This window comes from Tupaia chinensis, unplaced genomic scaffold, assembly GCF_000334495.1.
Source record: "Tupaia chinensis unplaced genomic scaffold, TupChi_1.0 Scaffold000369_1, whole genome shotgun sequence".
Classification (NCBI taxonomy): Eukaryota; Metazoa; Chordata; class Mammalia; order Scandentia; family Tupaiidae; genus Tupaia; species Tupaia belangeri.
Genome location: NW_006159866.1, coordinates 261,988 through 283,089, shown reverse-complemented (window position 1 = coordinate 283,089; position 21,102 = coordinate 261,988). Strand labels below are relative to the sequence as shown.

General features: G+C 43.8%; 1 protein-coding gene across 1 annotated transcript in view; it reads right to left on the bottom strand.

Moving 5' to 3' along the window:
* The window catches only part of KIAA0040 (KIAA0040 ortholog), a 42,143-nt gene that overhangs the window by 7,618 nt on the left and 13,423 nt on the right, over positions 1-21,102 (bottom strand). The window contains exon 2 of the mRNA XM_014589682.2: positions 15,954-16,027. The gene's annotated coding sequence lies outside the window, so the exon portion shown is untranslated. The remainder of the gene's footprint in view (positions 1-15,953; positions 16,028-21,102) is intronic.

The following is a 21,102-nucleotide window of genomic DNA, read 5'->3' as shown; positions in this document are numbered from 1 at the left end:
AGCTTCAGTCACAGAGAGAGACAAAGGATACTGGGTCCTTGGAGGACATTAGGGCAGTTTTCATGAAGCAGAACCACTTGAGGAGGACCTTGAAAGATGGTTAAGATTTTGACAGAGAAATATGGTGAAAAAAATGTTCGACGTTCCGAAAGAGAAACTTCTAGAACATGAGTAAGAGAACAGAGAGTCTTCTGGTGAGTTTGGTGCTCAGATTGGGAGAGGAGAGGACTGGAAGAGAAGCTAGAAATTTAGGGCGTGGCTAGGATAGAGAGGACCTTCACAGAGTTATGTTTATTTGGGGACTTTGTAACAGGAGAATGTGATTACCGCTGCCCTTCAAGAAAAGATAGTAAGATCTGAAAAGCTCTGGAAGATGTTTTAGGAGAGCTCTTTATCCATTTAACAAACATGTATTAAGCACCTAATGTGAGCCACACACTGTGCTAGGTGTTGAGGATTCAGTAATAAATGACAAAGATCTGGTTTCTGACATGTAAAGCCTCGTGCATTCCAGGGAGTTATTATTATTGGAGGATCAAGTCATAAAAGACAAATATAATAAGCAAATTCCAACTTAGATTGCTTAGTTGGCTGAAGTAGAAGCATGCATTTGAATTATGTGTTTATCTCAATGTCTCAGGCCCTCCTACCCCTCCCAACCTTTGTCTTAAACTTGTTCATCCCATGGCACCTAATATAGCCTTTGAATAAATAGATTTCTTTACAAGTGAAAGCTAAGTCAATAACTCACTTCTGAATTCCTAAAGGTGCTTATTTGAGCCAGCTCTCCATACAGCCAAAGAGAGTATTCATTAACATTTGGGAACCCAGTCTGGGGAAAAGTCGATTAAAAGGTATTCTTTATATTTTTTAATCTAAGAATTCTCTTCTAGGCCTCCCCCCAGGTTACTTGCTGAGCTCTGCTCATCTATAGTGTTTCATTAGTATTTATGAGCCTTGCATTATTAGCATTTCCAGGAAACAATCAAATATCTCCTTGGTGGTATGAATTAAAAGTTGGAGCTTCCATGGAATGTTTTGCAAAATAAATCACACTTCAGGCCCTAAAAATGCACACTGGGAGACCCTATTCTTTTGTTGGCTTTCAAGTATCACCGACACTGTTTAAAAAGAAATTCATCTATTTTTGTAAAGCCAACAATTGGTGCCAACCAAACTCATTTGTTTAATTGTGGTTGTGGGGGTTGGTGTGAGGAGAGAGAAGAGGGGAAAATTACTTTTCCTCTAGAAATCAATTTCCTAGAAGCTAAATATTATTTGTCTCTATATCTTCTGAAGGATTTAACTTGGGAGTGAGTTACTCATTCACTTTTTCTTCCACAAGCTTCTATCTGTTCTTGTATGTATGGCTTCTTCCTGGAGCCAGAAGACTTGGTTTTGAGCTCTGGGTCAACCCACATGATCTTGGTGAGTTACTCAACCTTAGCTACAAAATGACGTCTAAAAGCTTCCCTCAAAATAATGTTGTGAGGACTACAAGGGTTCAGTATATTTAATACATTTTGTAAACTGTAAAATACTATACAAATATAATCTATAAAATAGTGTGTTATCTTTAAATAACTATGGACTAAATCTAGCCTTGAGCATTTCCTCCTCATTCCTCACTGCCAAGCTCAATTCTCATTGATAAAGAACCATGAACCCCTACTCCATTCAAATAAAAGAGCTTCTCAGTTAAGCTCCTCCTGTGGCTGGTTTGCAGGTCTATGACTGTACTTCTATAATCTGGCATCCAAGAACTGGATGGACAAGGGTCACTTGGAGAATATTTGATGATGTCTGAAGGACTGTTGAGCTCATAGGTGAGGTCTGAGTAGAGTAACAAGTCATTCATGGGTCCCGGCCTCCCTTCCAGACTTCAGGACCCCTAGAAGTATATGGGTAGGTCATTTGACAGGGAGGTCTGATCCATTCCCTGAGGGCCAAAAACTGCTCTAGGCTTGTGTCCAGGGATGGTCATGGGACTGATATTCCTTTGGGAGCTTTCTTGGGAGGAGGCAGGGCATTCTGCTTGGTATCAGCCTCTCATTGTTTTTACCTGTTAGTTGACTGTTAATGAAAAGAATCATGATGACACTTAATTAAAAAGCCCAAGACCAACTCCACAGTGAGCTCTGGATGGTCTAAATCTCTGGTCCTCTTGTGGAGGGTGAGGTAGGGTGGGAGGTTCAGGTCTCTATCAGCACCTTGGGAGATTCCTCTGTTGCAAGTATTGACTCTTGATGTGTGGGGCCCATCTTATAAGTGGGTTGGAGCCAACGACCTCCCCTTGAATCTTTTCTTAAATTCTTCCATTGAGCTTTCTGTCTTGTGTTGTGATTATCCTGGTGCTTGCTCTTTCTCCTCTGTAAGCATCCTGGGTGACAGCAGGAAAGACTGCTGGCCAGGAAAAGTAACTTGGGGAGTCAGTGAAAGAGAGCTTCCTATATCCCATGCCTGAAGACTTTGATTCAGTAGGTGTAGGGTGGATGCCGAAATTATTTATAACAAACAGTCTTGGTATTTCTGGACAATTGCCAGGTCTGAGATTTACTGTACGAGCAAGATGAGCAGATGGCCTTTGTCTGTGAGCATGGGAGGCTTGGTTGAGTAAGACAATCAACCATGGGCTGAGGGGAGATGGGGAATAGACTTATCTCTGTGGGGAGTGTGCTTTGGCATTACTTGTTTCATTTAAAAAAATTTTTATTCTTTAAAAAAAAATCTTTATTTCTTCAGAGAGAGAGAGAGAGAGAGAGAACACACTGACCCTCCCTGGATTATGGGCATATGTATGCCCAGTGTATTCAAGAAAGTTTCTGGATATGAACCTGGAACCTTTCTATGTGAGATTCCTGAAAGAGCACAGCATTTTTACCACTGTACCACTGTCTGGCCCCCAACATTATTTATGCTGTGTGCAGTCAGGTATCTGAGACGGAACTGCTTTCTTGGAGATTCCAATTCCATATCTAAACATTCACTGAAAACCCACCATGTTTCCAGCCCTGTGCTCTCAAACCCTGAGCACCTCTCAGTTAGCAAGTAGGAGAAACAGAAATACCAAAAGTACAATGTGATGGGTCCATGGGTCAAGTTCTGTGTGGAGGGGCAGAGGACTAGCAGAGTAGAAGGAGCAGGCAATTCTTCTGGAGAGAAGGAAATGACACTCAAGATGGATGTCTACTCAGTCACCATGCAATGACTACTGAGCATCTACTATAAGGTGGGAACTGCATGGGGTCTGAGTATCTAGGAACAAATAGACCAGAGCCAGTCCTTTTAATGCCCAAAGTCTAGTGTGGGAAGCAAATATTCATCAAGGAACCCAACAGACAGCTATAAAAGTATAATCACATCAAGAGCTATGAATGAGAAATCCATGATGTTATAAAAGAAGGTAGTTGGTCAGTATAGCCCACCTCAAGAAGGCTCTGAGAGGAAAACAAAACAGCAGACACAGGGTCAGGGTGTCTGAAAAGTCCTGAAACACAGGACAAACTTATTTTAAAGCATAACCAAATAATACAAGAGGTCTTCAAAAAGTTCGTGGGGTGGGGCTGGTGGCATACTAGGAAAACGACATGCTCTGTGAGGCTCACCCACATGGAAATGTTGTTCTGGGTTCGTATCCAAGGACCTCCCTGAGTGCGCCAGACACATGCTTATGACCTGGGGCTGACTGAAGCAGAGGGTGGATCATAGTGTCTAGACCCTGTTGGAAGTGAAGTTTCTCTCTCTTCCTCTCTTGTTCATGGCATAAATCGATAAATAAACTTAAAAAAATATATTTTAAAAGTTCATGAAAAAACTATTCATAGATTAGTATTTTTTTTTTTTGCACCAAAATGAGCTCCTACTTTACTTTAACTTTTTCAAGAGCATTTGAAAGGCCCTATATGCTTGACATGTTTTTCTTCAACCCTCAGGTGCCTTTCCAGGTAAAGTATCTCTACTTTTTTTTTTTTTTTTCCAGAGGTTTTTGGTTTAGGGCATGTGTGCTCACCAGAAAAACAGAGAGATACAGAAAGTGAGAAATCACCCCTGAGGGGATGGCCACTCCATAATCCCTTCTCCTCCATTCTCTTTTCAGGATTTTGGGCATGTACGTACACATGCCTGGCATGAGGTTAAGCCATTGTGTTCGGGACTTGAACTGCAGTCAAGTATGTGGGAATCCAGCTACATAGACATTACGCCATCTGCTGGTCCCAAAGTATCTCTACTTTCAAAAGAATAAGTTCAATTGATTTCTCACTTTCTCTCTCTCTGCCTGTCTCTGACAAGCACTTGTGTCCTAGAGCAAAAACAAAACAAAACAAAACAAACAAACAAAAGGCAACCAAAAAAACCCCCACAGAAAAACAAAGTTCAATTGTTAATACATTTTAAATGTCTCCCAAAATCTGGAAGCAGGGAAATATGATTATTGTGCTTTTTATCAGATGATCAATTGGGTCCATTGTGTCCCCTGAAATAGACCTAAAGGACAGTGTGGTTTTAGCAGAAGTCATAGGTGGGGGTGAGTGTGGGTGATGGGAGACCCAGTGGGTGGCAGGCAGACACACCCACAGAGCCTCGTAAGTCAAGGTAAAGGCTAGTGTGTGTTTTGGCAGGCCTGGGGTTTTAAGCAAGGAGGGGATTTAGTTGATGAGTGTTTTGTAGAGAACCTTGTTGAAGGGTGAGAGAACAGACTGGAGAGGGTAGAAGTAGGAAGAGATGACTAGCTGTCAAGGAAAATGGCAGCAGGATGAGGTGACAGTGGTGGTGGAAGGCAGGTCAATGGCCTGGCCAGATGTTCTCCAGTAGGTATGGGGCGGGGGGGGTTCTTAGGCTGAGGGAATTCAGAAAGCCTCCCTCTGCTGTGCTGTATTTCCCTCCTCCTCACCCAAGTCTCCTAGGAGGTCTTATGTTGGAATACACACACACACACACACACACACACACACACACACATCATTTTTTCTTCCTTTTCCTTTTTTCCAAAATAGGAATCCCATCCAACTGTCTCTAATTGACCCCCCATCATCTCTCCTGGGGGTTTAAAACAACTCACTCAGCTCTGGGCCTCTCTGCCCTGCCTGTCTCAGTCTTGCCCCAGCCCTAAAACCATGCTGCCTTGCAAAATGCCTATGGTTACGGTAACATCACACATGTCATGGACCAGGGCTCTCTGGCAGTGAGGGCACAGAGTGGAACCTGAGTCAGTGGCTATTAACTCCGTTGCTCTGGATATATATTTTCTTGACAGTTCTCACCTTGCGATCCTGGCATGCTCAGATGCCCTCTAATACATGTAAGTGCTGTTTTATACAAAGATTGTCAGGTTTCAGCAAATAATCTGCTGGTAAAAAGTCACCTTTATTACTTAAACCTGGCTCTAGGCATTATAAAATCGATCTGAATATTTTCCCCAATTTAATTAGTTGCTTCAAGTAACTAGTCTTAATGCAAAGTTGGAGGTTCTTTTTTCCCTCCTTAGAGTATGCATATATAAAATGTGACTAGATATTGAATATTTGAGGGAAACATCTTTCCCTCAGAATCAGTTATAATTATGGTTACAATTTTGAACAAAAACACAAACAGATCATCAATATAGATACGATTAAGGCATGATGGTTATTAAAAATAATTTTTAAATGGGGCCAGGTGGTGCTACAGTGGTAGCAAAACTGGACCTACATGGGAAGGTTCTTGGTTTGAATCCTTGGTTTGAATGATAGGACTTCCTTGAGCATGCCAGGCACGCATACTAGTGCCCATGTCTGGGCTGGCTGAGACTAGAGGTGGGTTTTGGCATGAGAACCCTCTTGGGTCCATCTGTTTCTCTGTCTCTATCTCTTTCATCAAAGAAAGAAACTTTAAAAAATTTAAAAATAATAAAATGATGCGTTATTGTATAGACATTGTGGATTAGAAGAATCTCGAGGGTCAAGTGGTGCTGCAGCAGTGATGTGACTGGACCTACATGGAAGAGATCCTGTATTCACATCCTGGGACCTCTCTGAGCATGCTGGGTATGTGCGCATGCCCATAGTCTGGGCCGGCTGGGACTGGGAGTGGATTGTGGCATGAAGACCCTGTTGGGGAGGCTTCTTTCCCTCTCTCCCTCTCTCTTTCTATTTTTTTCTCTCTCTTGCTCTTTATCTCACAAGAAATAAATAAATAAACTTAAAAAAAGAAAGAAAGAAAAAAGAATCCTGAAATGGGCCATCTGATTGGATTACCTTACTTTACTGATAAGGAATCTGGGACCTGGAGAGGCTGCATCCTGATGGAGATCAGCCAGCTGACAACTGGTAGAGTCAGGGTCACAGCCAGTGTCTGCTTAGTCCCAGCTCACCCCTGCTAGGTCTTCCCTATGAACGTCCTTAAACATAAACACCGAGGCAGTGTTTTGCTCTCTTCCTGGCATAAGCAGCCCTCTTAGATCTCTGTGGGCCGTGTGACTGAGTTCTGGCCAAAAGAACATGGCTCCTGAAATCTCCCCTATATCTTTCACATTCTACCTCTGCTTGTTCATGGGCTGGCTGGATACAAATGGTTCAGGGCAGGATGTCAAGGGTCCTGGGATTAGCAGCGATGGAAAGTGTTCTTGAATAACTGCGTGGAGCTGAGCACCTGTGCTGACGACAGGGCTTACCATGCGGGAGAAATAAAACTTTGTTGGGTGAAGGCACTGAAGTTTGGGGACTTTTTTGCTATAGCGTGAGCTTATCCTAGTCAGGACAAGTGACAAAAAGTGAATGCTGATAGTGACTATAACAATGTGTGATGAGTTCATCAGGCCTTCAACAGTGCTTTGACAAGGAGGGTTTACCTTAGTGCTTTAAAGCAGTAGTTCTGGGGCCAAATATCCTGGTGCAGATACTGGCTACACCACCTACTAGATGTACCACCTTGGGAAGGTTGCCCCTCTGTCAGATTTTGCATTTGTAAAATGGAATCGGTAATAATTGGGTTTTGTAAAAATAAAATGAGTCCGTAGATGCTGAGTACCTCAGAGCCTAGCCTGGCAATAGATGTGAGTCCTGGCTATTTGACCCCAAACAAATAGGCTGGCCAACATAAACATCCTTTGACTCCCTAGCTAATGATACTTCTGTATACCTTTTTAAAATTTGGGACAGTTCTGGAGCTATGATTCTATGGGTCTCCTTTAAAAGGCATCCCACCCAGGAACCAGCAGTTAGCGTAATGGCTATGTCGCTGGACTCCCACGTAGTCGACCGTGGTTTACATCCTGGACCTGGTGGCTTAAAACTCACGCTGGGCACGTGTGCGTGCATGCCCAAGATCCCGAGAGGAGAATGGAGGAGAAGGGATTGTGGTGTGACCATCCCCCCTGGGGGGTGATTTCTCACTTTCTGTCTCTCTGTCTCTGTCTGTCTGGCGAGCACACGCGCCCTATAGCAAAAATATCTCAAAAAAAAAAAAAAAAAGGCATCCCACCCTTTTCCTAGGTTGTTCATGGTAAGGAGGCACTTTCTAAATTATTTCATCCATCATTCTTTTAAAAAATAATCATTTCATAATTCAGATATGGACAGGCATCCCTCACAGGCAGAACTATAAGGATTTAGCGATAGTCTCTTTACCCGCTCTCCATGGATCTCACATTGTTGGGTGGCATGTGGCATGAGCCTCCTTTCTCATCCTCACACCAAACAGTCCTTCCCTTCTTTCCTTCCATCAATGCATTTAAGGAGCTCCTGGTATGTGTCAGTTCCTGTTTTAGGCACTACGGATACAGTCATGAATAAGACAGGTGCGTTAAAGCTGCTTACTTTCTAGAGGGAGAAGATAGCTAGTGCACAGACAACGAATGCAGATGTCATTGGTGCTGTAACAAAAATAATAGAAGTGGCTTCTGCATACTTGGGGAAGAGGAGGGCTGTGCAGCTGAACCATGGTCAGCACTGAAGGTGGAATGTGGATAAAGCAAGGGAGCTCAAACCCTGTGGGCAAGGAGGGTGGGGAGGGAAAGGCAGAGGAAGAGTCCTGAGATGTGAAGGTGCCCTCCTGTTCACATCTGCTTTTATCTCATTCAACCAAACCCTCAAACTGGTCTCTTCCTCCACTTTATCTTTCTCAACTCCAAATATGACCTGGCACCCTCTGCTTAACCCTTCTGTGGCCTTCCTCATTTACATCACAATTGCAACCCCTTAGCAAGGAAGAGTGGCTTGCCATCTGCCCCCCTCTATCATCACAGCCTCATCTTCCTCCACCACCCCAACTGCAACACTTTCTGTAAGTCCCCCCCAAGCATTCCCTGCTCTCTCCTGCTGCCATGCTCTGGCATGTGCTGTTCCATCTGCCTCGAATGTCTTCTCCTTCCCTCTGCCTATTCATCAGAAAGCTGCTTGTCCTTCAAGCCTGCTCTGTGAGGTCTTCTGTGACTATTAGTCCCCTGTCCCCTCCTTCTCTGAACTGATTTCTTTCTCTTCTGAGCTATTGTGGAAGCAATTACCTACCAAAGCACTATCTCCTTGTATTATAATTATTTGTTTCCTTTGAAAAATTAAAGGAATACAGAAAAGTGTAAAAGGTTATTTGGATCTCAAACACTCTCTTGTCTTGTTGACTTGTTTCTCATATCACTTCAAGCTCCTTAACAGCAGTGATTCTTGCTCTTCTGTATAACTGAGAGACCCAGCTTTTGGTCTATCACATAATAGGTGCTAATAAATATACAACAAATGAATGAATTCTTTTAACACTTGGGCTAAGCAGAAGACTGGCAGTACATCCTTGCTTCTTTGCTTCCCTGCTTCCCTCCTTTGCTTCACTTGTCCCTCCACTCCATCAGCTGGTCCCATCCACTCTATCTCCAAAACAAATCCAAAATCCATCTGCTGCTTTCCATTTCTGTGGTCTCTTACCTGAGTTCTTGTAGTCTACAGCCTTTTAACAGGTCTCTCTGGCTCTCCTCTTCTCTCACTATAGGCTGTTCTCCCCACACAAACCAGGTTCTGTCACCCTGCCCCATTAATACCTCATGGCCTCCTATCCCCTGCAGAGCAAGATCTCAACTCCTCACCTTGACCCACCAGTCTCTGCAGCACCCAGACCCTGCCTTCTTCTCTGACCTGGTTGTGTTTCTTTCTCTCTCACTTATTGCACCCTGGCCATACCTACTTTGAGACTATCCACCCACTCAGAACCTTGTTTGTCCTCTTACATGTGTCCTCAGCTCTTGGCCTGACTACTTCATAACATTCAGGTCTTAGCTCAAACACATTTCCATTACAATTTCCTCACATGTTACTTCATGACCAAAGACCTTTCCTAACTGAGTGGTCAAACGTGGTCCAAGCGCCAGTCAGCCTCTACCCCCAACCCATTGTGTCCTCCAGTTTTCCCACTTGGAAATTTCTCATCCACCCACGATGGTCTTGTCAGGCTGGTTTGCACCTTTACCACTTGTCTTCCTCCACTGGAGCACAAACTCTCTGAGCACAGGGCCTGTCCCTGTCGCTATGGTTTAGTTAATGTGTTGTGCCCCAAAGGTTCATGTTTTGGAATTTGATCCTAAGTGTAATGGCATTGGGAGGTGGTGAGACCTTTGAGGAGGGTGGGGTTCATATCAGCCTCATGAATGGGTTAATCGGTTTTGTGAGAAGGTTGTGAGAAGGGATTACTTAAAACTACAAGAGTAGTTTTTTTTTTTTTTTTTTTTTTTTGAGAAGATGGCCACCCCCAGGTGGTCTCTCTCTTTGCATTCACCTGCCATCCTATCTGCTTCTGTCAGCCATGTTGTGATGTAGCACCTGAGGCTGGCTGGATGCCAACCCCATGTCTTTGGACTTTCCAGCCGCTGGAATCACAAGCCAGTTAAACCTCTATTCTTTATAAGTCACCCAGCCACAAATATTTCTATTAGCAACACAATAGCAGACTAAGACACCTGTCTCATTCTGTTTGTATGCTCAGTCTTGCATGTAGCTGAATGAATGTGAAGCTAACTCAAGGGTTGTGGAAAGAGAGAGAGAGACAGAGAGAGAGACAGAGAGAGAGAGAGAGAGAGATCCTCAATAAACATCCTGTCAATCCAGGCCACTGGGGAGAAAGAATTAAGCAGTAAGGAGCAGAGAGAAATGACCATCAGTCACATCTGAGGCTGGACTTTAATGATAATTACCCACCCACTTAGTGCGCCATCTAGTAGATCCTCCAGCGACAAAACTCGTTTGAGGAGGAAATAATGCTCAAGAAAATCCCCTATCATTGAAAGCAGCAGGGAGTGGGGGTGTGTGTTTTATCAGCTCCTAATTATAAGCAGCTACCTTCATTTTGCTCAGTTACAAAGAGTCCATTGTGGCTGGACTTTCTGATAACAAGGGAGACTTTCCTAATTACTATATGCTCCCTTTCAGGGTCAGCAGAAAAGAAAATTAAAAAGCTCCATTTCACTTCAGGTTCAAATGAGTCAATCTTGCAGTCAATCAAGTATTAATTAAGGCACGTTAGGAAATATGGGGGAGGTGAAAGGCACCCTCTCTCTTCTCAAATAGGATATACTAGAGAAATAATTAGAGAATGATTTAAGAACAACGAGAAGAGTTTTAAAAGGTTTTCATTTGGACTTCCTTTGTTGTTTTATTATGGAAGGCCTTGAATTTCCAGTTCCTTTATTCTTCCCCAGTTTTCCCCCTTCTTTTTCTCTCTTCTCACCCCTAATTATATTCTTTTTTTAAAAATTACATTATCTTTAAAGGGTCCACACCACAGACTCAGAATAATTAGTTTATTTCAGCTTATCCTTAGAAATAATCACCAGAGATCATATCTCCCTGAAAATTCCATTGTGCCCAATGTGATTGAGTACAACATCTCTACCCTGTTAGTGAGCCAGAAACTCCTCATATTTACCTACCTGAGATCATCAAGGAAATGTCCTTTCTCCCTCTCTCCCTCCCTCCCTCCTTCTTTCTTCTTTTCTTATTCTTTTTCTTTTCACTTGATTGATCATTCCCTTGCCTCAGCATGGGGTGTGGGGTGTGGGGTATAGGGCATGGGGTGTGGGGCATGGTAAGAATGAGATAGCACTGCCCTGTGGGGCATAGTCATGCTGCAATCCTTTCTCCTCTGTTTTTTCTTTGGGATTTTGGGCATACACAAGTGTCTGGGATGTTTTTCAAGTTGCTGGGTCCAGGACTTGAACCGTGTACTTGGCCATATGAGATTCAGCCACCTTCACCACTGGCTGGCCCATCAAGGAAATTTTCTACTTTTTTTTTTTAGAATTATTTTATTTAACTTTATTTATTATTGTTACTATTATCTTCCAGTTTTGATCAGAGAGAGACAAGAAAGAGAGAGCAGGAAAGTGAGGAAGCAAGTCACCAGGGATTTGAACTATGGTTAGCCATGTGGGAGTCACTTGGCCATATGAGATTCAGCCACCTTCACCACTGGCTGGCCCATCAAGGAAATTTTCTACTTTTTTTTTTTAGAATTATTTTATTTAACTTTATTTATTATTGTTACTATTATCTTCCAGTTTTGATCAGAGAGAGACAAGAAAGAGAGAGCAGGAAAGTGAGGAAGCAAGTCACCAGGGATTTGAACTATGGTTAGCCATGTGGGAGTCTAGTGCCTTTAACCACCATGCCACCTGCTGGCCTCAATTTTCTACTTTTTTGTCTTTATAAATAACTAGAAAATTCATAGCCAAGGTTTTGTCTCCACCACTAACACAGTGTGGGATCTGAGGAAAGTTCACTAAAGCGTTATGAGTTCAGTATTCTCTTCTGTAAATAGAGATATTAGTATCTTTCTCAGAGGGTGGAGCTTTATCCACTGTGCTCCATTATTTCACCCTGAGTATCTGGCACAGTGCCTGGTAGAAAGTGAGCTGGAAGTATTTGCTAAATGGATGAATGAATGAATACATAGCTGGTTGGAGTAAACGAGGTCATGTGAAGCATGTACTGTAAGTAAATGTCACACAGTGAGTGTCTTAAAATTACCTTGAAAACTTTAAAGCACTCGGCTTATTATTACATATTCATATTGTGTAAAAAGTGAAAATATACATTTATTAAGGAATATTGATCTAGCCAGAATTTGATCACGTGTTCACTGAATTAGTTTATTTAAGTGAGTTAACCAATTCCTAGGGAGTTATGGCAGACACATTTGCCTCTCCTTTCTATTTCCATTCACTCCCCAGGACTTCTTCCTCTTTCAGCCCTCCTGACCTCTGGCATCTGGTTTCTTAGGGGAGCCTTGCTTTGCCCATTGCTATCAACTTTCTCCTCTTCATTTCAACTAGAATGCTCACTTGTTTTCCTTTGACAGGTCTCTTTTGACTTAGTTACTTCAGGAGGCCAAAAACTCAAAAAGGAAGGTTGACAAAATGTCTTATCACCTTTCACAGGAACAGGGAATGATCTGTTAAAGTAAAAAGCCACCATTTGTTGAGTTTTTACTAAGTGTGTATGTTGACAGACAGGGTCTCAGCCAACAACTCAAGAGGTAGGCCTTTTTAACCCTATTATACAGAGATGGAAACCATTGGAGATTGTTAAGTAATTTGCCCAAGCCCAAGGAGCTGCTTACGTGCAGACCAATGAGGTTCGAATCTAGTCCTATCTAAGTCCAAAGAGCTGGCTACAGCCATTCTGTTTATGCTGCCATTTTCAAGAGGTTAATGCCTTCTGGGAAGATGGAGTGTCCACTCAATCGTTCATCCACCAACACCTGAAAGCCTGCCCTGTGGGCCACTGCTTGTGGATATACTCATGATTAAGATGTCTCTTATGACCTCAAGGAACTCACACATTAATAGGGCCTAACACACTGGAAGAGAAGTATAATGTCATGACATATGACAGTGAGTGTTGGCACCCTCAGGCATCAGACTCCTTTGAGTGAGTGCTCACCACAGCCCAGTAGTTAAAGCCAGTCCACAGCCACACTAACTTCCCCCCAACTACTATCTGCTGGAGCTTTAAAAGGGCCTGTGCACTCTCTGTTGCCCTCTCCCCTCACTCCAACTCCTGCCCTGCCAGCTTCACTATTCACCCACCTGGTTTCTGGGGGCATTTAAACTGGTGGCCTGGGTGGTACAGCAGTAAAATGGGATGATCTGCCCGGCAGATCCACATGAAGAGTTATGGACTCATAACTAGAGAGCACCCTGAGTGTGCTAGGCATGTGTACCCACGATCTGGGCTGACTGAGGTGGGGGTGGACTGCAGTGTCAAGGCCTTGTTATGGTCATTGTGTCTTTATTTCTTTCTCTTTGTCTCTCTCACTCATGTATAGGTAATAAATAGATAAATTAAAACAAACAAGCAAAAATCCCCTGCAGCCCTGGCTTATAAACTCCCTCAGGAAGAGGGACTATATTACCTGTTTTCTGTGCTGTAATCTATGAAGGGAAAAGCCATACAGGGATCTCAAAACATATTTGTGAGAACAAAAGGCAAGCCGTACTTCACAGCTGTAATCTTCAGTGGGATTGACTGACCTTGGTCTGTGGCCAATCAGACAAATGATGCAGATGAGGGATGTTTGGAAGTGGAATTAGTAAATATCCAAATATTCCCAGGCACAATATAAAAGGCTGACAGGACGACACAGTGGAAAGAATATTAAACGAGGAGTCCAAGGACCTAGTTTTAGTCCTGGTTCACTTGTCCACCACGCCTTCGACCCCAGACAAAATCAGTTAAGCTTTCAGAGCATTTTCTTCATCTGAGAAATGAGGTTATTACCCATCCTGGATATCTCAAGATTGTTGTGAAGAACAGAAAAGAGATGGGAAAGAACATCGAGAAGGAAAGTTGCAATCCAAATGCAAGCTAGTGGTATTTTGCGGTGTTATATTAAAAAGCTGAATTAGAGCTGAAATTAGAACATCGAGCTCCCTGACTGATGCAGCCCTCTGCCCTCCTATGCCTCCTCTCTCTTTCTGCCTTGTCTTTATGAAACGTGGTCATTAGGAGCTGGAGGATTTATGGGTGCACACTCACACTTCTGTTTGTCGTCTGTGCATATCCGATCTGACCACATCCTGTATAAAACCTGTAGCCATGGTTACAGTGAAATACCTTGGTTATACAGTGCTCCTTTTCACTCTTTGAAACCGTTTGCTAAGAGGTTTTGGAGTCAATTTTGGGGTGTGGTAAAGCATCTAGGTGAAGTTTTATTTTTGGAAAGCGTGAGCTGAGGCTCTGAGGTCATCTGTGAGCATGGAGCAACTGGGGTGGGGCAGTGCCACAAGTAAAAGGAAAACTCTGCTTCTGACTGACTTCAATAACTGATGCTTAAGTTTTCAAAGGTCTTTTCCTCTTGGAGGGAAAGAATGTTTTTTGAAAAAGCAAGGAGACAACCAAACACTTGTGTGACTCAGGGTCTCCCACATAAGGGGTAATTAAAAAATAGACATTAAATTAAACGTTACATAATTCTCTTGAACACTAGGGAAGGGAGTTTGGAGTTCCGCAAACTTTGCAGCAATAACAGGATGACCGACTTATTTTTCTCAGTGGTTTTGGGGGAGAGGTTTATAGACTGGAATAACTGAAAACTAATGGAGTGGCAAAAATATACAATTCTACAATTCCAAAACAATACAGATACAGTTTTATTTTCCTTTCCATTTTCTCTCTTCTTTTAATGTTAACAAAAGTTCAGAGCAATTAAAGACCAAAAGCTACCATACTATAATATTAAGGCTTAAAATGCAAAGACCAAATCATAGAGGGAGTAAGCAGAAATATTCTCATTCCAATAATAACTCACCTCTGTGGAATGTACAATGTGCTATATTTCAGATTTGCCAGGCTTTGAGCTGCAGCCTCCCTCCCCCCACCCCCCCAGAGGGCAGGCTGTGCAGAAGAGTTCATGGTATCTGAAGATGACACTTCACTTCTTCCCTGCCTGTATTTAAATATGCATGCCTAACATTGCATGGAGGTGTTTTGTTTTGTTTTGCTTTGTTTCGATAGATTGATAAATGCAGAGACATGCATGAGGGAGCTGAATATTTACTGAACACTCCTGTCCAATGCTAGGCAGTCAGTACCCTTTTTTTTTTTTTTTCTCTCTCTCTCTCCCTTTTTTTTTTCTTCCTCATCATCTTTCTTTGATATGGATGACATTTGTCTCGGCCTTATCAAGTGTAGCTTCCATTGCCTCCATGCAAATAGAGCTCTAAGCTCTCCTGGTTACACTCCTGATCCCCTCAGTGTGTCCAAACATCTTTCTCTCTAGCCCTGAAATACCCTTCCTCAAGGAGATGGCAGGGATGTGTGATTTGAGAGTGTGCAGGGAAGAAACAGCCTAAGCTGCAGGCTGCAAGGGGTGACCATAGAAGCTACACACATACTCCCTTCCCTCAGCTCTGCCTCTTTATTCCTCCCCACTGACTACCTCTGCCCCATCCATGCCTGGGGACCTCAAAACTTAATGGAAGACCTTATGGAAAGTACTCCAAGCCACTGGGAGTTGGGTGGGATGGGGGAGGTGGCCAGGGAACTCAACCTAGTCTCTGGGCTCTCTACAACATGGCCTCAAGGCTGGGCTGTCTCTAGTATGGCACCCATTTTAAGACTCTCTCCTATGCAGCCCAGAATATATCTCTTTTTATCAGACCAAATGAGTAGGACATGGGGTAGGACCACTTTGATAAAGCAGAGCAGCCTGAGTGTTGGCCTCTGCCCTGGCAGTTAGAAGGCAGGATGGGGTCACAGGGATGGGAGTGGCTTGGAGCAGCAGGAAAGGGAGTAGATGTTCTTCTAGTGCAAGGAGGAGTAAGCAGTCATACTCCTCGAGAGGGAATCTACACATCCTGGCCTCCTGTTCTGGCTTTGACTTTTGCCTGGCATTATTTGTCTATGCCCTTGTAAGTGTTTATATGAGCCAAGGTTTTGGCTAAAGAATTTTTTGAGAGTTGGGAGCACAGGTTGCTCACAAACTAAGGTAGGACTTACTCAGGGTGTGTCCTTGGAAGAGTCACTGGTCTGCTTTGGGTCTCAGTTTCTTCATCTCCAAAATGGGGGGAAATCTAGAAGAATACACAAGAAAATGATAGCATGTGTTGCCTCTCTGGCAGGAGACGGAAAGCGAGTGCTAGAAGGGAGCAGTGCCTGTCTCCCAGCCCTTTGATCCTGTTCCCAAGGTCTGATCATATGCACATACCTACCTCCTGACAGACAAGCAGCTAGAAGTGGCTGCCTGCCTCACAGGTCCTTGCATCAAAGCAGACACAGGACTATGGATCCAGGCCATTAGGAGCTGTACAAATATTTAGGATTATAACTGGTATTATTCCGGGCAAATAGACAAAAAAAATCTGCTCCTCAAGTCTGTTAGGTAGCCAGAGTGTCCTAAAATTGTTGAGCATTTTGTTCTAATGTTGCAGATGGATACCACCCCCATGCCACCCTACCAGGGCAACTCTGGCGCCAGGCTATAGAGTGGAGCTGAGGCCCGCTAGCTTGAAGCTGGGTAACCTAGCCCTCCTCAGGCACAAATGAACCCAATTCCCAAGGGCTGGCCAAGCATGTCCACCCTGCTGAGCAAGTTCTGACAATTGCATTCCAATCCATTTTCAGAAGCCAGAAGCCAGCCAGTGTGAGCAAAGGGAGTGGTACCTGCATTCCTGACTGACCCCTGGGGTTGGGGGTGAGGGGGCTTTGTACAAAGTATGTGAGACTTTCCCTTAGGTTGTTTACTGAATCACTAAAATAAAAATAATGCTACAAGTATGTATATTTTCTGGGGGGGAGGGAAGATTTTTGTTACAGGGCACGTGTGCTCACCAGAGTGTCAAGGAGAGAGAGAGAGACAAAGAAAGCAAGAAATCATCCCCTGGGGGGGGAATGGGCACACCATAATCCCTTCTGCTCCATTCTCCTTTTGGGATTTTAGGCATGCATGCACAGGTGCCCAAGATGAGTATTAAGCCGCTGAGTCTGGGACTCAAACCACAGTTGACACATGGGAGTCCAGCGATGTAACCATCACTCCATCTCCTGGTCTTGCACACATATATATTTTATACATGGAGAAGCTGCTAGTACCTACAATTATATACATCATTAAATATGCCATTTTAATTATTTTCAAATCCATACGGCATGTGATTTCATTTAAAAAAGTGTTAGGTAAGTACCTACTATGTGATCAACATAGTGCTGAGGGAAAAAAAGGAGCATATGAACTGGTTCCCACCCTTTTTCTTCAAGAAATTGAAGGCAATCTTAGCCCTGCTTGGCTTACCCAGGTAGGAGGGCAAGCCATGGAACCTTGTAAGCCTCAGGGTCTTCATCTCTAAACTAGGAAGATAATGATAACATCGACCTCACTAATCATCTAGGGTTGTCATGAAAGTTATATAATATGTACCAGAATTCTTTGTAGACTAAAAATGCCCTGCAAAGTTTATTTTCAAAAATAATCATAGAAATTGAATTATTTATTTGGAGAGGTTTTTGCTATTGGGCGCGTGCACTCGCCAGAAAGACAGAGACAGAGAGACAGAAAAGGAGAAATCACCCCCCAGGGGGCATGGCCACGCCTCAATCCTTTCTCCTCCATTCTCCTCTCGGGATCTTGGGCACGCATGCACGCATGCACGCACGCACACCCGCCTGGCATGAGTTTAAGCCACCGCTGGGTTCAGGACTCGAACTGTGATCGACTGCATGGGAGTCTAGCGACATAGCCATTATGCCAACTGCTGGCCCCAGCAATTGAACTGTAAACTAAATATCAGAAAGTGTGAAAATGCAGCATTATTAGAGGGGGGAGAGCTCAGTGTAGGATTGGGTTTTAGAGGGGGGTAGTTTGGAGATGAAGGTTGTGCTAGTCTGTGCTGTATGGTGTCACATGGAGGGCTGGACATTCTGGGGCAGGGCAGGGGAGTTCAGGTGAGCTGGGGAGGATAGACTAGCTTGAGTTGAGGCCAACTATGCGGATGGCATGGGTTTGCAAAGGCAGTGAAGACACCTTCTGAGGAGGAGGTGGTGTGACTGTAGAGGGCTTTGAGATTACAGAGGGTCTGGTGCAATGGACCCCAGGGAGGCCCCCAAAGAGAGCAGAAGCGATGGATACCACCCCCATGCCACCCTACCAGGGCAACTCTGGCGCCAGGCTATAGAGTGGAGCTGAGGCCCGCTAGCTTGAAGCTGGGTAACCTAGCCCTCCTCAGGCACAAATGAACCCAATTCCCAAGGGCTGGCCAAGCATGTCCACCCTGCTGAGCAAGTTCTGACAATTGCATTCCAATCCATTTTCAGAAGCCAGAAGCCAGCCAGTGTGAGCAAAGGGAGTGGTACCTGCATTCCTGACTGACCCCTGGGGTTGGGGGTGAGGGGGCTTTGTACAAAGTATGTGAGACTTTCCCTTAGGTTGTTTACTGAATCACTAAAATAAAAATAATGCTACAAGTATGTATATTTTCTGGGGGGGAGGGAAGATTTTTGTTACAGGGCACGTGTGCTCACCAGAGTGTCAAGGAGAGAGAGAGAGACAAAGAAAGCAAGAAATCATCCCCTGGGGGGGGGAATGGGCACACCATAATCCCTTCTGCTCCATTCTCCTTTTGGGATTTTAGGCATGCATGCACAGGTGCCCAAGATGAGTATTAAGCCGCTGAGTCTGGGACTCAAACCACAGTTGACACATGGGAGTCCAGCGATGTAACCATCACTCCATCTCCTGGTCTTGCACACATATATATATTTTATACATGGAGAAGCTGCTAGTACCTACAATTATATACATCATTAAATATGCCATTTTAATTATTTTCAAATCCATACGGCATGTGATTTCATTTAAAAAAGTGTTAGGTAAGTACCTACTATGTGATCAACATAGTGCTGAGGGAAAAAAAGGAGCATATGAACTGGTTCCCACCCTTTTTCTTCAAGAAATTGAAGGCAATCTTAGCCCTGCTTGGCTTACCCAGGTAGGAGGGCAAGCCATGGAACCTTGTAAGCCTCAGGGTCTTCATCTCTAAACTAGGAAGATAATGATAACATCGACCTCACTAATCATCTAGGGTTGTCATGAAAGTTATATAATATGTACCAGAATTCTTTGTAGACTAAAAATGCCCTGCAAAGTTTATTTTCAAAAATAATCATAGAAATTGAATTATTTATTTGGAGAGGTTTTTGCTATTGGGCGCGTGCACTCGCCAGAAAGACAGAGACAGAGAGACAGAAAAGGAGAAATCACCCCCCAGGGGGCATGGCCACGCATCAATCCTTTCTCCTCCATTCTCCTCTCGGGATCTTGGGCACGCATGCACGCATGCACGCACGCACACCCGCCTGGCATGAGTTTAAGCCACCGCTGGGTTCAGGACTCGAACTGTGATCGACTGCATGGGAGTCTAGCGACATAGCCATTATGCCAACTGCTGGCCCCAGCAATTGAACTGTAAACTAAATATCAGAAAGTGTGAAAATGCAGCATTATTAGAGGGGGGAGAGCTCAGTGTAGGATTGGGTTTTAGAGGGGGGTAGTTTGGAGATGAAGGTTGTGCTAGTCTGTGCTGTATGGTGTCACATGGAGGGCTGGACATTCTGGGGCAGGGCAGGGGAGTTCAGGTGAGCTGGGGAGGATAGACTAGCTTGAGTTGAGGCCAACTATGCGGATGGCATGGGTTTGCAAAGGCAGTGAAGACACCTTCTGAGGAGGAGGTGGTGTGACTGTAGAGGGCTTTGAGATTACAGAGGGTCTGGTGCAATGGACCCCAGGGAGGCCCCCAAAGAGAGCAGAAGCCACCAATAGCACCAGTGTTCAGTGGCCACATCTCTTATCTGATTTCACTCCAATTGAAAGCACACCTTGCCAGAGCTCAGGTTTATACACAAGTAAGCCCCCAACCCCAAGGCTAACTGGCAGGCAGCCCTAACCAGCCAGGCAGAGTAATCACAGATATTACAATTTAAAAAACCCTTTTGTTAAAAGCATTCTCTCTTAGACAAAATCCGATTATGAACTGGAATGAAATATCACCAAACCAATCAGAAAGAAACTGCTATTTATTTTCTGATCCTTTGGGAATGGAAACACCAATGCAATCACTTCTCTGGTCTTCAAATTGGCATTGGAAAGGGTATGGGTTTATTTATGGTCAGAGAAAGTCCTATCAAGATCCTGCACTTGTAACTCGTTTTAACACTTCCAAGGCTCTTGTGAACATTTCTTCCTTTAGTCCACTGTAATGTGAGAAGAGGAGGAATTTCTTGCCCAATTTCACAGATGAATAATCTAAAGAGCAAATAACATCCAAAATAGTAATCTTGGCTCGTGGTGAACACGGCAAACAGGGTTCTAGTTTTTGTTTTTTCCTGTGTGATTTTCTCTTCATTACACTAACTCCGAAAAAGCAACATAAAGAGGGCAAGCAATGGCAACCAGCTGCTCTCATGGTTTATAATGCCTTTGCATTTCTTAAGCTCTGTGGTTCCCTTTTGTTTTGGGACCTCACACAAGCTTCTATATTTGGAACCCACAACTATCCCCCAACTCCAACCCCAGCCATCATCACTGAATCTCCTGGCCTCTGCTCATCCTTTAAGTCTCAGCTGAAACATGGTTCCCCTTAGAAAGCCTTTTTGACCTCATTAAAGGTTAGAGGTCCTGCTCTGTGTCCTTCCTGTACCTACACTGCTACCATAATCCCTATCTGTGTTAGGGTAATTATTTAATCATCTTTCTTGCCTTCTAGATAAACTCTGTTCCCATCACTGCTATCCTCAACATCTGGGTCATATTTTGCCTTTGGTAAATGTTTGCTGAATGAATGAATGAACATTTTTATAGATGAGAAAACAGGCTCACTAACATCATGTAACTTGTCCAGAGTCTCCCAGCTAACAAACAATGACTCAGCAATTTTACTTCTAAATACCCAGTGCTCCTTCCACTCTGCCACACTGGTTTCTAGGTTCACACATGGCATTGTGGTCAGATGGAAGAAGATACTGAGGAAAAACAAAATAATCTGCCAACTGGGATTTCCATATTCCGGGTTTTGAAAGTCTTTCAGCCTGAGCCGCATACTCAGATGCCAGCTATTCTCAGAATTCCAGAGTAGGTGCTTTGTGCAGGCATCTTTTG